Raw genomic sequence first — 19,594 nt, forward strand, 5'->3', positions numbered from 1 at the left:
ACCATTCCAGAACACATTGACAAGCACCTGCGTGAGCTCCGGAAATCCCTGGAAATGGGTTCACAGGTTCTCCAGCTTAAACCTGGCCCAGAAACAGGCAGGACCTTCTGGGCCTTGAGGTAAAACCTGAACTGAGTCCAGAACATAAACGGGATGCTGGCCTCGTGCCAGGAGTTGCGTTTATGGCAGAAGGTGGAGGCCGCTGCGGAGGGTGGGGCTCAGTTCCTCGGAAGCCTGCCCACAAGGCATGGGGGTGCTGCCTCACCCATCCCCAGAGTAGCCCTGCTTTGCGGGCACGTGGGCATGCACAGGTTTCGGTGACTTCACTTTAGAAAAAGGAACTTGCTGGAAGGATCCTCTGGGAGAAGGGGGAAGACAGGCCTCACAGGGGGCAGAACTGGGGACAACGGGTGTTGGGGGCTCCCTCCAGAGGGGGTTCTGGGCCAGCCAAGGGCCAGGCCCCTGGGTTGTGGGGACAGGCACCGGGAGTGAGGGGCGAAGGGCAGGGGCCGGCAACACAGATGAGGAAACGGAGGCCCCGTGGGGCTCAGCAACCTTCCCAAGGGCCCTGGAGTGCAAGTCCAGGCCTGTGTGCTTCGTGCTGCCCACGCCATCTGAGACCTTGGCTGCTGGGCCGAGTGTCCTTGGGCTGTTCACAGGAAGAAGGAAGTGAAGCCGTAGTTCTCAGGTGAACGGATGCTGGAACCATCTGGAACGCTTGTCCACAATCACAGCCATCCCCTTCCCCAGAGCTAGTCCCCGAGACCCTGAGATATGGTCTGGTTGAAGGCCCCCCGCGCGGTGCTTATGGCCCCAGAGGGGTGGCTCTTTCCTCTTCTGCCTCCCGGCTCTTCGAGAAATGTCGGCTTCTCCTCACGGGGCAGAATTTGGAGCCAGACTCTGGCACTCAGCAGCCTTGCGGCCATGGCCACGGCCAGGTCACCTGCCTGTGCTTGGGTCTCCATGTCTGCAAAGTAAGGACAGGACTGAGCCTTCCTCGAGGGTCGTGAGGCCGGAGGGAGTCACACAGGCAAAGGGCTCAGCTCAGGGCAGGGGGCTGGGGAGCTCTGGGCATGACACCCTCTGTGACGGCTTCCCCCGCCCCCTTCCCAGCCCAGGCTCAAACCTGGGAAAGGCCTTGGGCTTGCTTGGTGGCCTGGGACGAGTCACTTTGCTCTCCCAGTCCCTGGTTCCCGTCTGTAAGGCAGGCTGGGAAGCACCCACGCCAGGCTCAGGGGCTTCACCCGGAGCACTGTGTGCCCTCACAGTGCAAGAAGGGGCCACCTAGTGCCTGGCAGGAGTCCGCCAGGAGCTGAGGCCTGCGGGGGTCTGCCCTGGTGCAGGTGCCTGGCCGGCCTGTCCCTGCATCTTCTGATGGCACCTGGAAGGTGGAGGAGCAGGTGAGCTCCTCCAGGCGGGCAGCATCCTGCCAGCGAATGACCTTGGGTCCCATGCTCAGGGAAGATGGCTTCCCGGCGACCGCCTGCTGGAAACCCCCTTCCCCTCCTGTCCTGACACCTCGTGGCCCTTGAGAGCGGTGGGAAAAAACCCTATCTGAAGCGCCTCTCTCCTAAGGAAGAGAGGTCTGAATCACCCAGACGGGAACACGTGGGGCTTCCCAGGAATTTACTCGAAGGTGCAAGAGGGGGGCAGCAGGAGGCCCCCCCTGCCCTCCAGGCACCTCACCCACCCCAGAACCTGAGCGCTGTGGCCCTTAGCCCACCCTGCTCCTGGGCCCCACGCCACCTGGCTCAGCCCGCTTTCCCTCCAGACGGTGCCTGCCTCAACATACCTGAGCTATCACTCCCTCGACTCTTGACTGACCTTATAAATTCAATGTGCTGAAAAAGGGGGAGACTTTATCACTGGAAACCAAAACACAAAACCAGCCCCACTTGCTGTGTGTGTTTCCCAGGGCCACCGTAACAAATGACCACAAACCACGCGGCTCAAAATAACACAAATGTGTTCCCACCGCTCTGGAGACCAGAGGTCTGAGATCAAGGGGTCGGTGGGCCGGTTTCCTCTGGGGGCTCAGAGGGAGCATCTGTTCCCCACCTCCCTCCTGGCTTCTGGTGTTGCTGGCCATCCTGGCATGTGGCCGCCTCACTCCGGTCTCTGCGCATGTCTTCACGAGGTCCTTCCTCCCTCTGTCCCCCGATGTAGACCTCCCTTCTCTTAGAAGGATGCCAGTCGTTGGATTTGGGACCCCGTCTGATCCAGGATGATCTCACCTAGAGATCCTTAACTTCATTACATCTCCAAAGACCCTATTTCCAAACAAGCTTACATTCCCAGGTGCTGGGGGTGGGGATGGGGACATATCTTTTGGGGGCGGGGGAGAGTCACCATTCAACCCACTATATTTGCCAGAAATTAAAGATTCTGTACAAGTACGTACAATACACGTTAAGTCTGCACCACCTCCCATGACTGGCCATGGGCTCCGGGCCGAAGGCTTGCCCTGTCTCTCTAATCGGGAGACCAGCGAGTGTTCCAGACCTGTGAGCACCCAACCGAGACTTCCTGTCTCACAGGATCGGAAGGACTGATCCAAGAGAAGCAGCAGCTCAGTCTGGGACTCCGTTTTGGAAGTGTGTGTCCTTGGACGCCTTAAAATCTCCAGGCCACCAGCTGGGGACGCTGCTGTGGCACACACATCGTAGGTCACAGGTGGTGCCAGGTTTTTGGGTTGGTTTTTTGTTTTTGTGGTTTGTTTGTTTTTTTTTCATCTTCCTTCTCCATTAGGCTCACCTAAAGGCAAGGCTTGTGTCTTATTTGACCCAGCCTCCCCGAGGCTGGGTATAGGACCCGGCATGCTGTGGGCTGTCTCTGAATGTGTGTTGGATGGATGGATGGAGCCATTCTTGGACATAGTCCCAAATTCCCAAAGCCCCAGTTCCATTCATGTGTCTGTGCCCATCGCTCCAGCCTCGAAGCTCATCCTGTTTGTCTTCGGTCTGGTGTCTTCCAGCCCTTCCCAAGGGCAGCCAGAGACCTCTGAAAGAATCTGCCAGGGCCCATCGACAAGGACAGGAGCAGTTGAGGGCTGTAGTTTGCCGCCATTAGAAACTGTGTCCCCCCACCCTCCCCAGGTGTCCGAGCTGGAACAGCTGCTGCTGATACATCCCTGCCTCCAACGGAGCCTCACGCAGGACCGAGTGGCTTCAGAGCCAGCGGACCAGGTTCAGGTCCCTGCACCGTTACTCCTCAGCCACTCGGCCTTGAGCGCGTGGGTAAACCGGGACCAGCCCTGGCAGGGGCCTCGGTGGTGTGGTGGGGACAAGTAAGCCGAGCACCCGACACCCGGCCTGGCCTGGGGGCACCTTGCTGGAAGTCCTCAGCAGCAGCCTGGCTAGAGGCAAGGAGGGGCTTTGTAAAGTACCCGATGCCCAGGCCCCTCTCCGGTGCCTCGAGCCAGCGCCTCTGGGGTGGGGCTGAGCCATGGAGTCCTTGTACGGCCCGCAGCTGACCGAAGGGCAGTCGAGATGAGAACGAGCCTTGGTCACGCTCCATCCCTCACTGCAGCCACATCCGGAAGACCGAGCCCTTTCCTGGGACAGGCCCCGTGCACCCACCTTCCTTCCCGGCGACCCTCCCCCACCTGGGCACCTGCAGCAGCTACACCCCCGGCCGCCCCAGCACTGCACGCTTGTCACCTGCCAGAGCCTGTTTCCCAACGTCAGCCCCCTGCTCTCTTCTACCAGCTTCCACCGGTTTCCTTCCTGGCACTTGTCACACCTCCAATTACTTTTGTTTAATATATTCCAAATCCCGTTGTTTTCAGCTTGAAGAATGCTGAGAGCAGAGCCAAAGACGAGGCCGTGGGTGCCAGCTGGTGTTGCAGGTGGCGATCCCAGCACGCAGGAGTGGGAGCAGGGACAGCGCCCTGGCGCCCAGGGCCCCCTGTGGGACCCCCCCATGGAACCTCCCAGAACCACCTCGTGACTGCCTCGGAGAGCACAGGAGGTCAGGCGCCTACCACGGACTCTCCCCGGTGGTTGAGGTGAGAAGGGCCTGGCCTCCCCCAGCTGCCCTGCCTGGGGCCCCATGTAGCCCCCACCCAGGTCGGCCAGCCCTCCTTTGGACAGAAGATGGGAGACCCTGCAGGCCCTTGAGGGCGGGAGCCAGCGGGGCAGGGGGCCTGGCGTCAGAGGCAGCTGCGGGGGGCGCTGCTGGGCCCCGGCTCCCCCCACCAGACCCCCACCTCCCTACCCCCCGGCTGCACCCACTGGCTCCCCGCCCAGTGCAGCCCACCAGCAGCTTCCGGGCCGCCTGAGCAGGCTTTTAAAGAGAAATTGAGCCAACGTCTTCAAAGTGGAGATCTCCTATAAATAGCTGGATTGATGGCTTCTCTCTAAAAATCAAATCTGGGGACCATGGGCCCACATTCCTCGTGGGGACCGCCACTCAGAAATGCATGTGGACTGGCCGCTGGGCAGGTGTGGGCTCCCGGGGACACGGATGCGAGCTCTCCCAGCAGACAGACACATGGACAGGCGGGTGGGCAGGCCGTTCCTTTCCAGCCCTCCCACCTGCACAAAAGGTACAAGAGACAACTTCTCCGGCGTCCGTCTCCTCATCTAGAAAATGGATCTGATAAGGGTAACTCAGCCTGCGAGGGTCCCCTGGGTTGCCTGTCCCCACGGACTCCTCCAGCGAGGGTAGAAACCACCTGGCTAGTTCATTCCACCCACTACTCGTGCCGAGGTCCCACTCTGCCGGGCTGGCTTCTGGGCCAGGCTGGCTTCTGGGCCAGGCTGGCTTCTGGGCCAGGCTGGCTTCTGGGCCAGGCTGGCTTCTGGGCCAGGCTGGGCTCAGCACAGACAGGTGATGGTGAGAAAGAAGGACAGAAAGGCAGGAGCGCACCCTGACGGGAGCCTGGGCCCAGGGCACCCAAGGCCCCCAAGCCTGTTCTGGGAGCTTAGCCTGGCTGCTGGGAGCAGTGGCAAGCATAGGAGGGTTCAAAGCCAAGAAGTGACAGATGGGACTCATTGCAAGAGATGCCTGGACCTGCAGGGGAGGGACGGTTGGGAGGGGCCCACCGCAGCACGGAGGGGTCATGAGAGAAGTGGGCGACCCATGACTTATTTAGGAGGTAAAACCAGCAGCCCACTACCTTCTTCCTCCTCCATTCCTTCCTTCTTTGATGTGTTCGATTTTTTGTCTTTTTCTCTATTGCACCGATTGCCAAAGGATTGCATCGCTTTGGTGACACTCTGGCAAAGTACACAAAAATAGGATTTTCCATAGTTCCCACATGGTCAACCCTTGGCGGGGAACCCTCTGCTGGCAGATTCCCTTCCACTCTTTTTTCTCTGCCTTACGTAGCAGTTGAAATAATACAGTGGGTGTAACTTCGTGTCCTGCTTTTGACACTCGGCCCCTCTGGTCTCAGCAACACCCCTGTGTTCCTGGAAGCTCCGTTTCCAAAGAATGTCAAAGGTCCGCTGCAGGGATGTGTCCCTCGGGGTTAGCTGTCACCCATGGGTGGACATGGAAGTTGTTGGCACTTCTATTATTTTGAACCACCCTGCAGTGAACAACCTGATACATAAACCTTTGTCCACATTGTATATTATCAGTCCCTGGGACAGGTTCTGAGCCTGGCGATTACCCATCTGGTAGAAACAGAAATCACTTTAAGGCTCTGGCTACAAGTTATCAGATGGCTTTCCGGAAAGGCCAGAGCATTGGCGCCCCCACGAGCCACCTGCCATTTCTCCCCCAGCATCCCCAGCACGGAGCATTGTTGGTTTTAAAATCCTTCCCATTTGCCAGCGCAGCTCAGAACTCGCCTCCTCTGCAGAGCTTCCTCAGATTTCTCCTCTCCATCCTCCACATTCCTGTGGCTGGTCCCTGCCCTCTCTCCACTTGCTCCTAGCCCATCCCAGCTGTGGTTGACTTCGGTCCTACCATTTGCAGCCGGGGGTAGAACCTCCTCTGAGGCAGATGAGCCGCCCACCCGTCCAGCTTCCCACCCCCAATGAGCCGGCCCATTTTGAGCATCTATAAGGTGCTGAGAAGCTCCCCCAGCAACCTATACGGTCAGCATGATGCTCTTCTACAGAGAAGCAACTGAGACCCAGCCCAGAGAGGCTGAGTGACTTACCCAAGGTCACACAGCTGCAGAGTGGCATTGCGGGCGCTAGAATAGCAACCTAACCCCCAATTCCTGGACACGGCATATGAGCCAACCCCAGCTAAGCGATTTACGTGCCCGAGCTCAGTTTATCCTCCCCAAACTCTAGCACACTGGTGCTACTATTATCCCCATTTTACAGATGAGGAATCCGAGGCTCAAAATCACCCAGCTTAGAAGTGGTGGAGCCTAGAGTCCTTGAGGCTCCCAGTCACACGCTTTGCCTCTAATAGAGCAAGGCCAGTAGTCACCACCCCACGCCTCCCCAGGGCCCGAGTGGGGCCCTAGCCTGCTCCAGCTGCCTTGGCAGAGGGAACACCCCCGCCCTTCACCTGCCCAGAGAATTCACAGGAACTGCCTAGAGCATGTCCTATATCACTGTTTTCTCTTGAACCAGCTTATCTCCCTCGCTTTATCAACTCTGGGCTTTGTGCCAGTCTGCCCAGGTAGGAACAGTCCCTTGGGGGTAGCTCCTGCCAAAATACCTGGGAACTGGACCCTGCCCTTGGTGGCATCTGTCACCGAGAAGAGGTGACTGCAGAGCCCCCCTGCCCCCCGGCCCCTTCCTGGGAGGCCCTAGTGGACAGGGAGGCAAATTTCATTTTCCCCGTCACTGGAACATTTATTTAGCACACATTGATTGGGCACCTACTGTGTACCAGGCAATGTACTAGGCACTGGGGAGACAGCCGGGAACAAGTCAGACAAAACTCCATGCCCCCGCGGCAGCTGAGCTCCCGGCAGAGGACGGCAGTCAATATAGAAAATAAGCACATAAATCCCCAGTGACCAGCAAGTGCAGAGTGCCCGAGAAAGCACAGAGAGAGCTGAGGAAGGAGGGCCGGGCCAGCCAGGGAGGAGAGGAAGGGACTGCAGCTCCAAACAGAGATCGGGGAAGGTTATGCCGAGGAGGGAGAAAGATTGAAGGAGGTAGGAAAGGGATGTCTGGGTGGTAAGAGGCAGAGGGAAAGGCCAGTGCAAAGGCCCTGGGGCCCATTGGAGGGACTGTGGCTCCAAAAGCAGCTTTCTGTGTGACCAAGAGCTGGTGCCTTCCCATCTCTGAGCCTCAGTTTCTCCTCCTGGCAAATGCAAGCTCAGAGACGCGTTCTTCCCAAAGTGCCTACGGGCAGACTCCACGCTCTGCCGAGGGGAGGGCTGGCGAGTGGCTGGGGCCCCCATTGGTGCTGACACAACCACCCTCTTTTTGGAATGCCGCGGGAGGGTGAGTGAACAGGTTTCCTTGGTCTCTGACTCCAGGGAGTGGCTCCTGGAAGGCATCTCCCTGTCCCTGGAACCTCTGGGCAGGACTGTCCCAGGCTGTCCCTGAGGGGGCCCCCAGAAGCCCCAGGGGCCACCCACCACGGGATCCAGCACAGGCCGGGACTCTGCGGGCTCTGGAGCCGCTCACCCCTCCGCCCCCGATGCTTCCCATCCATGCGGGGGCGTTGCCGAGAGACCCGCTGGGAAGCACACCCTGGAGGCTGAGCCCAGACCAACATGTGCCATCTTCATCCTCATTCTGTTCACCCTCTCCTTCATCATCAGTGTCTGGGCCACTAGCCTGTACCGAGCACCGCCTCCGAATCGGGCCTTGTGCTAAGCGCACCGTCACAATCCATCCCATGTCACCTCTCAGCCCTGTGCCGTAGGCACTATGATCTCCTGTCTTCCAGATAAGGAAACCGAGGCACGGAGAGATTAGGAGACTTGCCCAAGGTCACAGATCTGGGAGACGAGGCTGGGACTGATTCCTACCCCGACGGGCCTACCCCAATACCTGCACCTTGCCCCCAGCCCAGGGGGAAGCTCTCCGCCCAGGCCCTGCCCTCCGGGGATAGGCGCCCCTCGAGTACATCTGCTCCTGGAGTCTGCAGGGGTGGATGGTTGCACTAACTTCCCCTCCACCTGTCCCGGGGTGCTTGCCCTCGGTGCAGGGGGCTTGGCCCTGTTTCCCAGAGGAGGCAGCCCTTTTCCCACACTGCACCTGTGGAGCGCCAAGGAGAGGGGGCGGCCGGGGAGGTTGGGGCTTCCTCCAGCCCAGCCCCCAGCTCCTGCGGGGGCTCTCCACAACCCCTCCAGGGCTTCCCATGCAGGAGAGATGCCTTGGGGGGGGTCTCACGTGACCTCAGAGCACAGGGTACAGAGTCACCCCCTTCTGCACTCCCTTTTGGTCCGTCAGATAAAGGAAAAAGAAAGTCTCCACGGACTGCTTCTCCCATCTTTAACGGCCTTTTTTTTTTTTTTAATTTTGACAGAGAGAGACAGCGAGAGAGGGAACACAAGCAGGGGGAGTGGGAGAGGGAGAAGCAGGCTCCCCACTGAGCAAGGAGCCCGATGCGGGGCTCAATCCCAGGACCCGGGATCACGACCGGAGCCAAGGGCAGGCACTTAACCGACTGAGCCACCCAGGCGTCCCTTTAACAGCCTTTTAAACATTTGCTGATCTCCCCTTTTTGAAAAAGAAAGAAGCACCCCCCTTTACTTTCGACAGTCCACCTCTGAAGCCAGAAGTGACTATTTTCTTTGATTTTCACTGTACTTACACTTCCTCGAGACGTGTGGTCAGCCAGACTAGCGTTCCACTTGGTGCGATCTCGTGAAATGTCCTTTTCCATTACAACTGCTTTCGCAAAGCGTTGGGTTTAAAGTGAATTTGTTCACCACAACAGGATCGCCCCTCATACATGTCGGCATGGCTGCCCTCACGAAGACCAGAGACAGGTGCTGGTGAGCACGTGGAGGAAGGGGACCCCGGTGCCCCGTGGTGGGGAGGCAAGCCGGTGCAGGCACTGCGGAGAAGAATATGGCGCATCGTCAAAACATGAAAAAGACAACTACCCATAGGATCCAGCAATCCCACTTCTGGGTGTTTATCCAAAGAGAAGGGAATCGCTGTGTCCGAGTGCTATCTGCATCCCCGGGTTCATTGTAGCATCATTCACAAGACACGGGAGCAGCCCGAGTGACCCCAGTGGGTCAACAGGTAAAGAAAATGTGGTATCTACACCCGGCCATAAAAAAAAAAAGAAAAAAAGAAAAAGAAGGAACTCCTCCATTTGTGACAACGCAGATGAACCGTGAGAGTCTTGTGCTCAGCGAGAGAAGTCAGACAGAGCAAGACAAATACCGTGTGATCTCACTTATACGTGGAACTTTGAAAAGGAAAGAGAACGCATAGAAACGAGATCAGGTTCGTGGCTGCCAGGGGGAAAAAAGGGAGACCACCCCGGCTCAGCCCAGGAGGGGAGGAGGGGTGTGGGGCCGTGGAAACCCAGACAGGGTGGAGGGCACCCAGCTGAAAGCAAGAGGAGCTGGGCGTCCTGCTTCTCCGTGGAACATCCTGGAGGTGCACGTGGCCGTGAGACCCACGCGAGCTTGAGGGAGCTTCCCGGGGCAGCTCTGTGTGTCAGCTCGGAGGCGACAGGTGGCACCTGCTCACATTCCACGAGCCACAGCAAGGCCCAGGAGCACACTGACCCACACCCGGGAGGAGAGGAGAACCGGGCATGTCTCCCACACCCCAGGGGACCCCCAGGCCTGAGCAGCCTGCTACCCAGATGGACAGATGCCAATCCAGGGCTCCCGGGGTTGGGCGGGGCCCAGGGACCACCGAAGATGCAGAAGGGCATCCCTCCCTCCGGGTCGGCACCGCCTGGAGAAAGGGACAGAACGAGGAGCAAGCACAAGACAAGAGTCCTTGGAAGAGCTACCCCGAAAGGGACTGCATTTGCACCAGAAGAGGCCAGTAAAGTGCCAAGAGAAAGTCTCTGCCAGCAGCAGGACTGGGTATGAAATTGCCAGCTGTTGGCACATCTGGGGCGTGACCCCAGTTCCAGTTAGCCCCACAGCGGCCCCACTGCCCGGCCCTGCTCCGAGCGTTTTGCACGCAGTGCTCCTTCTCTCCTTCCGAGCCTATGAGGAGCCCCGCTGTTCCCCCGTGTCACCGAGGAGGAAGCCGAGGCCCAGAGAGGCTGGCGTAAGGACACCCACAGGACCTCTCACTCCAGCCACAGCCCACCGCGTGCACGGATGGGCAAGCCGAGGGCCGGAGAGGGACGGTCGCTAGCCTGAGGGCCCCTGAGCTGCTCAGGGTGGAGTAGGGCCCGGGTCCCAGTCCTTCTGACTTCAGAGCCCAGGATCTCGCCCCCTGACCACACGTCCTCCCTGGCCCAGGGAATGGCCCAGCCCGGGGAGTGGCCGTGATGGGCAGGACCTCGCCCTTGTCTTTGAAGGAAATCTCCGGGCAGCCCATTCCTAGAAGGAAGGACCACACCCTGTGTTTACCTGCTGGGCACCCGGGCCAGTGGATCCTGGCAGGTCCTGCCACGTGTCCGCTTCTGGGGAGGGAGGGGGTGGTCAGGTGGCCTCGGGCAGGACTCCTATGGCTGGCACCCAGGAGGTGGGTGGAGCAGGAGGTGCAGAACCCAGGGCCCCGTTCCCCCCTCCCCGCCACACCAGGCAGAGCTCCTTCTGCCCTTCTGTGCCTCAGTGTCCCCATCTGATTCAAGGGCCCAGCCATACTTCCTTCCTGGAATTGTGCAAATCACACGAAGTCCAGCATGGGGCTGGCAGGGCTGTTTCAAGGAACCCAGGCTTTATCCCAGGTGGCTATGGGAAGCCCTGCGGGGAGGGCGGTTAGAGGGATAAGCTCAAAAGAAAGAAAAGGAAATCCCCAGGACCCAGCAAGAAAGAAGGAATTCAAGGTGAACTGCACATGACGTAAGGTGGGCTCTCCTTCTGCCCATCTGACACCCGGGGACCTGGCCGTTGGAACAGAATGTGCAGGGGGGGCGGGAACAGGGGACCAGCACGAAGGCAGGACCCTGAAGAACACCCCCTTCCATGAAAGGGGCCTTCACTTTGCCCACCGGCCTGGGGACGCAGCCACACGCGAGGGAAGGAGTCTCTGGTGAGAAACTGCAAGTCCAGGACAGGAAGGGCAGGGGTGGGGCGGGGCAGGCAGTCCGGGGCCCAGATCGGCAGTGCCCCACTTTGCTGCCATCTCAAGCCAAGGCAGCAGCAGTAGGAAAACCCGTCTCCCCCTTGTGAAGCCCCTGGACCAGCAGCCAAAGCAGATTCGGCCGGCCCCGGTGGGGGGAGACTTCCCATCCTGAGAGTAGCGCACACCCCGAATGTCCCTGCAGATGAGCTCACGCGGACTCAGCACCGGAGAAATCCCACCCGGCAGGACCCTCACCAGGGGGTCTCTATCTGCCATCCGCCGGGGGCTGTCCATCCAAAGCCACGGGACGTTGCTGCGTTGCTGCGGCTGCCGCCCCCACCTTCCCTGACTACCCCTCCCCAATCCTGGGAAACCTGCACTTCTCCCAAATGCCTCATGGGAATGTGGGGTTTTTTCTGAGGCTTTGACGGAAGGGCTGAGTTTTTCCGGCTGGGTCCAGGGGATGAGGAGACAGTGGGAACCCTGAAAGTCTCTGGAAGTTCTCCAAGAGCTGGAGGGAAGGTGCTGGCCTTCCTGGGGGGTTGCGGCAGGGTGGGGGGGAGGGCGGGGAGGGAACATGCAGGTCTGGGGGTCTTACCTAACCTCGAGGGATGGTTGGCCTTCATGAGGCCAGTCTCCAGGAGCTGAGCATGAAGAAGCCTATGATGGGCCCGGGGACACGGGGGGCCAACCAGGTCCCTGCCCTCAGGTGTCACAGTCTGGGGCAAGGCTGATCCAGACACGGCTTACCTTTCCATGCAGCATGGGGCTCTCCAGCTTTTGCAGAGCAGGGGTCCCTGGTCCAGCGGAGGCGGGGGGAGGGCATGGCTCAAGAAGGGACGGCGGCCTCAGCTTTCCTGTTCCTAGGGAGGGGGCAAGGACATCCCCCCTCCTGGGCCCTGGGAGGACTACAGACAGCGGCGGGGAGCGCGGCCCACAGAAGGGTTGCTGGGCTTACTATTAATGAATGAATGGCCCGCCCAGCTGATGAGTCGCCTGAATGAGCCACCGTGATTGATCGCACTCAGTGAATGGACTGATGAGAAAAATGAAGCCATGAATGAAAGGCACAGCCCGGCCAGCCCGCGCCCCCCCCGCCCCCCCCCCCCCGCCCTGGCCCGCGGGAGGGAAGGCCAGGCCGGCCCTGAGTCAGAAGGAGGTCAGAGGCCAGGCGATGACTCGCCAGGGCGCATGGCACACACCGTGACTCCCCACTTAATCACTCCCACCACGGATAACACACCAAGGGGCCGAGCAGTATTATCCCTGGGTCACGGGCCCCGGGAAGGCGGCCTCGGGGCTTTCAACTCACTGTGCCCCTCCCACCCCCTCCTGGGCCTGGCGGATAATGAATCAGGGCTTTTCGGGAGAACTCTGTATCAACTCCAGCCGGCCGTGGGCCCGGGCCGCTGGGGAGCTTAGAGATCCCGGGGGGGGGGGGGGGGGGGGAGGCGGGCAGAGCAGGGGTGGTCCTCCTGTCCTCTGTGCTCGGGCTGAGCTTTGGGGGACTGGGATCCCACCTTGCAGCCAGCCCCACTCACCACAATAAATAATAGCAGTGACCACGAACATTTACGGAGCCAGGCGCACCGCGCCAAGGGCACCACCGTTCCTCTCCTCTAGTCCTCTTGCCTCTACCAGGAGGCAGGCGGAGGGTGGCCGCCCACGACCTTGTCCACGTTCCACCTGATTCCCACCGGCACGACCCACCATCTCCAGCGTCACTCCGTCTGATAGCCTCACTGTTGGCACTTTGCGGGAAACTGAGGCTGGGAGCAGCTGAGCAGCTGGGAGAGGGGGCTGGAGGGGGGTGGGGGCAGGCAGCACGGCCTCCCGGGGCCCGCGAGATCCTCAGGGAGCGCTTGGGGATGCGAGGCAGAAATAAGGAGGCTTGTGGCAAGGACTCTGGGGACACGAAGCTGCGTCCGGCAATCCCCGCAGGGCACTTTGGTGCTGGGGATTTGAGCAGCGAGAGCCTGAGGCTGGGGCTTTCTTGCCCTCTTGCTGGGCGCCCCCTTGGGAGTGGGGCGATTGTGCCTCCATCCATCTGCCCACCCATCCGGGGGCCCCTGGGTCCCCAGTGGTGACCCTCACCAGAGGGGTCTGCAGAGCCATCGTGGGGCATTCATTTGCACATGCAAAGGGGGGAGAGAGAGAGAGAGAGAGAGAGAGAGAGAGAACAGTGCCAAAGCAAAGGAAGGGATCCGTGAAGGTGGGGTGGCGCTTCAGGCCAACCTGAGTGTGGCTTTCTCCTCCAGCCAACCTCAAGAAGATTCAGGGGCATTCTTTGGAAGGGGTGTGGAGGGGAGGAGGCAGCCCGGAGCAGTTTCTCCCTCTTCCTCTTCCTTGCGAACCCTTCACCACCCCAGAAGGTGAATTCAGGGCTGGCTCAAGTCAGACCACCACCGCCACCCCCAGACGCCACGAATGGGGCATCTCTTGTCCATCTGTGTGGCGCTGGGCTTAATTAAGCACCTCACACTCAAGGTGTCCAGGAAGTGTCACCACAAGGCGTGAGCAGAAGCTGCTCTTTCCCCATCTTGCAGGAAGCCAAGAACAACCAGAGAGGTCGAGTAACTTGTCCAGAGTCACACAGCTCTAGGAAGTGGAGTCAGGATCAGAACTCAGAACGAAACGATTCTGGGCTCTTGTTCTTTTGCCCGCTCACACCTCAGCTGCCTCAAGAAATGTTTGCTGGGATTACAGACTTGCTTAAGTTCGTTCCAGTCCATCCCTACCATGGACCATGCCCAGCCATGAAAATGGTGGATTTGGAATATTTCTTCCTTTAGGAAAATGTCACTGGTGTATACTTAAAGGAAAAAGCAAGTTTTTTCCTTTAAAAAAGCGAGAGTTTGGGAACAACATCACGCTTTCGTTCATTTAGAAAGAGTTTTCTTAGGAAAATCGGCCAGAGGATGGGATGTTACAAGGCTGGCAGCGGAGACCCTGGAGGACAGAGGGCAGGGTCCCATGGGGAAGGACGGGGCCCAGCCCACCAGACGTGGTGCCATCCAGCTGTCCTGCCTTCTCTGTGATGGTGGCTCCCATGTCATGGGAAAGGGTGTCCGCATTGATGGGGATCTGAAGACCCCAGGGCCCAGGGAGAGAGTGACAGTGGGTAGGTGAGGAGGCTCAGACGCCCTGTGGGGTGGGAGGGCCTGGGGCAGGGGTGGAGGCACAGCGGGTGCCCGGGATGACTCTTCTGCCTGGCATGCCTCCCTTGCCACCCTCATTGTCAAACCTCTCGGTCCTCAAGACCAGCTCAGACATCCCCTCCTCCAGGAAGCTTCCCTAGATTTCCGGGCCAGCCAGGCATTTTCCTTCCTCAGTCCTCCTCCAGATTCCTTGTATAAGACTTGGTGCTTCCAGGCTCCTCCCCTCAACTCTGATCTCCCTGAGGGCCCCCCCCCCAGCCATCGAGGGGGGGGTTCATTTCGGTAACGCTAGCCCCTCCCTCAGGGGCTGTGGCTGAGTGGAGCTCACCACCCTCTTGGTGGGGCCACCTTGCATTGCACTTGTCTTCCCACCAGGGCCTTTAAGTGTCGTATCTGATGGAGTCCTTACTCTACACCCGTGGAAACAGAGCCTCAAGGAAGCTCAGGAGCTTGATTGGTGACCCAGCCAGCGAGTGGCAGAGCCAGAATCCAAGCCCACGTCGGGCTGTCTGCAGAACGTCTCAGGGACTTACCACCCTCTCTCCACCGTGCTTCATCAGATGGTAAAGTCTGATTTCTCTTTCAACGGCTGCCATAAAGAGGTCCGGAGCATTGCCTGAAAGGCAGATGCGAGCCCTAGAATTGCAGTAACTAGCTTTTCTATGACGCCTCTCCATGGGGTCCTCCTTCCTGCCAACCGTGTATCCCTGTTGCAGAGGGGGGAGACTGAGGCCCAGCAGGCCCAGGGCTCCCAGCGCGGCCCCCCCCCCGGCTCTGATGAGGCCAAGCCCTGGCTGGCCCCCAAACCCCTGGTTTCTGAGCCCGGCTGAGCACACGGAGTTCTGCGCCTTGCCTGGCACCTCCTGGGGGCATCTGAGAAATAGGCTTCCTGCTCAAAGCCCGGCAGTCTTTCGGGAAAGGAGCTGGGGGAGCTGGGAAAGAACACAGAGGAGCCAGGTAGCCGATAGGCAATCTTCCTGCAAGAGGAAAGCCAACCCTTGGCTTCTGGGAAGCTGGATGGCTCAGTGATAGCACGGTGCCCTTTGACCCCCCGTGGAGCACCCAGCTGGTGCTGTTGACAGCACCTTCCTCCTTCCCTGGGAAATGCAGCTGGCCTGCTTGGAGTCTCCATGTCTCCTCTCCGGCCACCTGTCTGGCTGCCACCCAGGGCGCCCAGCTGGGGCTTCTGCCAGCTGAGGGCTGGGTGGCGTGGGGGGCGGGGGGTCGGTGGTACTGGCCGCCCAGGATGGGTCACGGGAGCTGAGCCTGAGCCGGGAGCTGACTGGCCAGGCCCGGCCAGGGCGGATGAGTCCTGTTTCCTGTTAGCGTGGCTATGCAAATGCAGGGGGACGGATCCGGGCCTCTCCTGGGGCAGGCTTCCCGGAATGATGGCATCGATTGTCCTGAGAAACCTGGCTCCCGGGGGCAGGGGGGGGGGCGGTGGGGGGAGAGGCTGTAAATAGCTAAGATCCCTTTTTCTCCTGGGGCAGCCCTGGATGCGGGAGCCTGCAAGCGAGGCCAGCCGGGGCAGCCACACCTGCACTGGCCTTTTCAAGAGCCCCAAGCTCATCCCCCAATCCCTAGCTGGTGGGGGTCGGGGAGCAGGAAGCAGAAAGAGGTGGCCTCCCCTCTCCCCTTCCCTGGCCCAGAGCCCACCACACCCAATCCCCTCTATTTGCACACAAGGAAACTGAGGCCACCAGACCGGGCCTGGGACCTGCCTGGGTGTCACCTGGTCACACCCTGGCAACAGCGGCACACTTCTGCTTGCCACTCACTATCCCTTTTCCAGTGCCCGGGGCCTCGGCAGCATCAGGTTCCAGCCCGAGCCCGGCCGCCTGGCCTCCTGCCTGAGGTCCTGCTATGCAAGGAAGGGGTCCTTCTCAAGGTCACATCGGACCCTGTCGCTCTAATGCCCTGGCATCAAGCCTCCCTTGGATCTGGGCGCCCCAGACTGGCCCATCATCAGACCCCTGCTCCCCGTCCCCCCTGCCATGTGGCCTCATGTCTTGGCACCCCTGCCTCACGCTACCCCAAGTAATGCCAGAACTCTTCTTCGGCGCTTCCTCCTGGGCCTCCAAGGCTTAGCTCAAGCTGCAGTCTCTTCCTGGGATGGCATTTTTCTCTGCGCAGCATTGCCACCTCCAGGGAGCCCTCCCGGATGCCCTCAGCAGGACCAGAGCCTCCTCTGGGCCCCTTACCCTCTGCATGTCCCTCCATCATGCCACACAGAGCTGCCATTGTCCCTTTAGCGTCTGTCTGCTCCCCTGGCCTGGGGCGTCCTTGAGGAACCAGCACAGAGAAGGAGGTCGGATGGGGCAAAGCCCATGGACCTCTCACGCGTACTTAGGACATTGGGCCTACAGGGTGGATGAAGGATGGAGAGTGAGGTGGACGGAGTGACCCGATATCCCACCGTGCCTCTCCCACCATGGGAACACTGGGGGTCGGGGAGACACAGAAGTTGGGGTCACCTTTGAGCCCCCACCCGCTGGACCCCCTTTCCACACTTAGGAATCTCACACCCTCCCACCGTGCGCTCTGGGCAAGGCAGAGACGAGAGCCTGACTCCCTCCCCAACCCCCAGGGAGTCTGGGATGCTGCGACACCTGCTTGCTGGCCCAAGTGCCCCGGGGGCCTCCTGGAAGCAACGGTAAGGAGCGTTCTGGGAGGGATGGTCCCAACGCTGAGCCTCCAGCCTGCGTGTCCACCTGAGGTTTGGGGGCCGCTGCTCCCCATCCCACACCCCGTCCCTCTGGCAGGCCTCCTGGCGGGGTCCGTCCACCTGTCTCCCACGGCTTCTCTTCTCACCTGGACTGTCTGTGACAACAGCCTGGGGCCTGGTCTGCCCGGCCCCACTCCTCCCCCCGCATCACCCCCGACTCTCCGCACAGCAGCCGGGGAGCGCAGCCTTCTCGAACCTAGCCCACATCATACTGCCCACGGCGGTCCTGGCTCCAGGCCTGGGGGGGCTTGGTGGAGCCCCCCACCCGTGGCTGCCCCTGGCCTCCATCCAAAGGGGTCTCTGGGGAGCACTGTGGGCTTGGACAGCCCCTGCTTGCTGCATTCTTCCACATCACCTCCCCAAACCTGGGGGCAACTGAGTTTGCCGCCTCTGAGGGCTGGGAGGAGAGGATGTGCATTTAGCAAGTCCTCTCTGCTGCTCTGTGGACAGCGGTTTGTGGGGGCCGGGCGGAGACAGGGGGCCCAGTTAGGAGGCTCCTGGGTGTCCCCGTGAAAGATGAGGGCAGCTGGGAGGAAGGGGAGAGGCAAACATTTTCCAGAAATAACTAGAGGGCACATGGAGCACGTTGGGCAGCTGCAGCCAGCGCTGTTGATGCCCCGCCTGGCTTCTCCGGCCCCCACCCCCGCACCCCCGCACCCCCGCCTCCCTGCGCCGGTCTCCGCAGCACCTGCCCCTCTTTGTCAGAGCACTGATCACTGCTGGTGCCGGCTTTGCCTGAACCCATGGGACACCCATGGGACCCCAGAAGAGCCGGGAACTCATGCCTCTCCGGAGACGGAGGCCATGGGGGTGTAAACACTCCACCCCTGCCCTGATCGGAACCCCCACAGGGTGACCCTCACTGGTCCAGCAGGAGGCCCTCCGTGGGGTCCGGTCCTTGCTGAGCCTCCTTCCTGCCCCACCACCCCACACCCTTCCTGGGAACAGGCAGAGCCCCCCTCTTGGGTCTGCTTCGAGGGAACCGACATGAGAATGGTCACTGGTCAGACTGGGGGGGCCCGAGAGGAAAGGAGAGGCTGAGTCCAGGCTTTGACTCCTGCGGCTGTCCCCAGACGGGGCGCGCTGGACTGGGATCACTGACTGGGGGCAGGTGCACGGGCAGTTTCCTTGTGGGCAAGCTGATATGTTGATATGTCGCCAATAGCGCACTGGGCTGTCACCCTCCAGAAAAAAGGTGCCCCCGTCCCAGCGAGGCCCCCCTCACAGCCAGGGGCTGCCCAGCCTATTCCTGGCCTGGGCTGGGTGCAGCTGAGGCCTGGACATCTGCACAGGGCAGAGGGGGGCCAGATGGGGGCCTTTCTGGAAAGTGCATCCCGGGGGGACAAGTCTGGTCCCAGAAAGCATAAGTCATGAGGAAAGCAACCCAAGTGAGCCACTCCCCCCACCCCATCCAAGGCAGGGGGTGCCTCCCAGGCGCTTGCCCCGGAGGGGAGCAGCCTCTTGTCATCCTGAGTTGGGATGGGCAGGGAGGCCCCTCCTCCCATCTCTGCCTTGACCTCTGGCAGCCCATGGATGCCGCGGGACCCAGGGGGTGTGGCCGCTGGGCAGATGGGGGGCCAAAGTCATACCGTGATACAGAGCCTGGGCACAGTTTCCTGACACCTTTCTGCTCTATGAGGCCAATGCCCAGATTTCCCATGTGGGAATTCCCCAGGTCTCCCCCACCCTCCACCCCACCCCCCTGTGGCATGATCACAGTGTGCGGGTGCTCGTCATCCAAACTCTCTTCCCAGCACCAGAGGGGGAGAGAGCCAAGCTCTGGGCAGACTACAGGTCAGACCTTGGGGCTACTCAGCCCCTGCCTGCACCCCTCAACCCTCCCACGCCTCCAAGTGATGCCCCGTGGTCCGCGGGCCCCTGTCTGGCCTCACCTCGCTGTGAGTCCTGGGGCAAGGCCAGGACACAGGCCTTGGCACAGCTTGGGGCCCTGGGTGGGGCTCCTCGGTGACTGTCACCCTCAGCTTTTCCCAGTCTTCATAAACCCCGGTTGTCCTGGGGCAAGGCCAGGACACAGGCCTTGGCACAGCTTGGGGCCCTGGGTGGGGCTCCTCGGTGACTGTCACCCTCAGCTTTTCCCAGTCTTCATAAACCCCGGTTGTAGGTCCAGCCACACATGCTCAAGAAGGCCTTCTGGCTGCTTGCGAGAGATTTGTGGAATTCATCACCAAAGCCCCTGCTCTGACAGCTGCCTAAGTTTTTATTTACTTATTTGACATTCCATTGGTCTTTTTGAAAAGATGGTTCAAATGCCAGAGGGGCAAAAGAGTCCCCCCCCCACCCCACTGTACCTCAGCCACCCAGCTCCCTCCGTGAGACCAGTTTCTGTTTCCTTTAAGAAGAGTTAGAGGGGTGGGCGCCTGGGTGGCTCAGTTGGTTAAGCGACTGCCTTTGGCTCAGGTCATGATCCTGGAGTCCCGGGATCGAGTCCCACGTCGGGCTCCCTGCTCAGCAGGGAGTCTGCTTCTCCCTCTGACCCTCTTCCCTCTCGTGCTCTCTATCTCTCAGTCTCTCTCAAATAAATAAATAAAATCTTTAAAAAAAAAAAAAAAAGAAGAGTTAGAGGGGTTACTCCAATGCTAGCGCACCATACACACTGCACGCAGAAT

Source organism: Eumetopias jubatus, unplaced genomic scaffold (assembly GCF_037043125.1).
Source record: "Eumetopias jubatus isolate StellerSeaLion01/CBP00866 unplaced genomic scaffold, mEumJub1_p1.0 scaffold_12, whole genome shotgun sequence".
Classification (NCBI taxonomy): domain Eukaryota; kingdom Metazoa; phylum Chordata; class Mammalia; order Carnivora; family Otariidae; genus Eumetopias; species Eumetopias jubatus.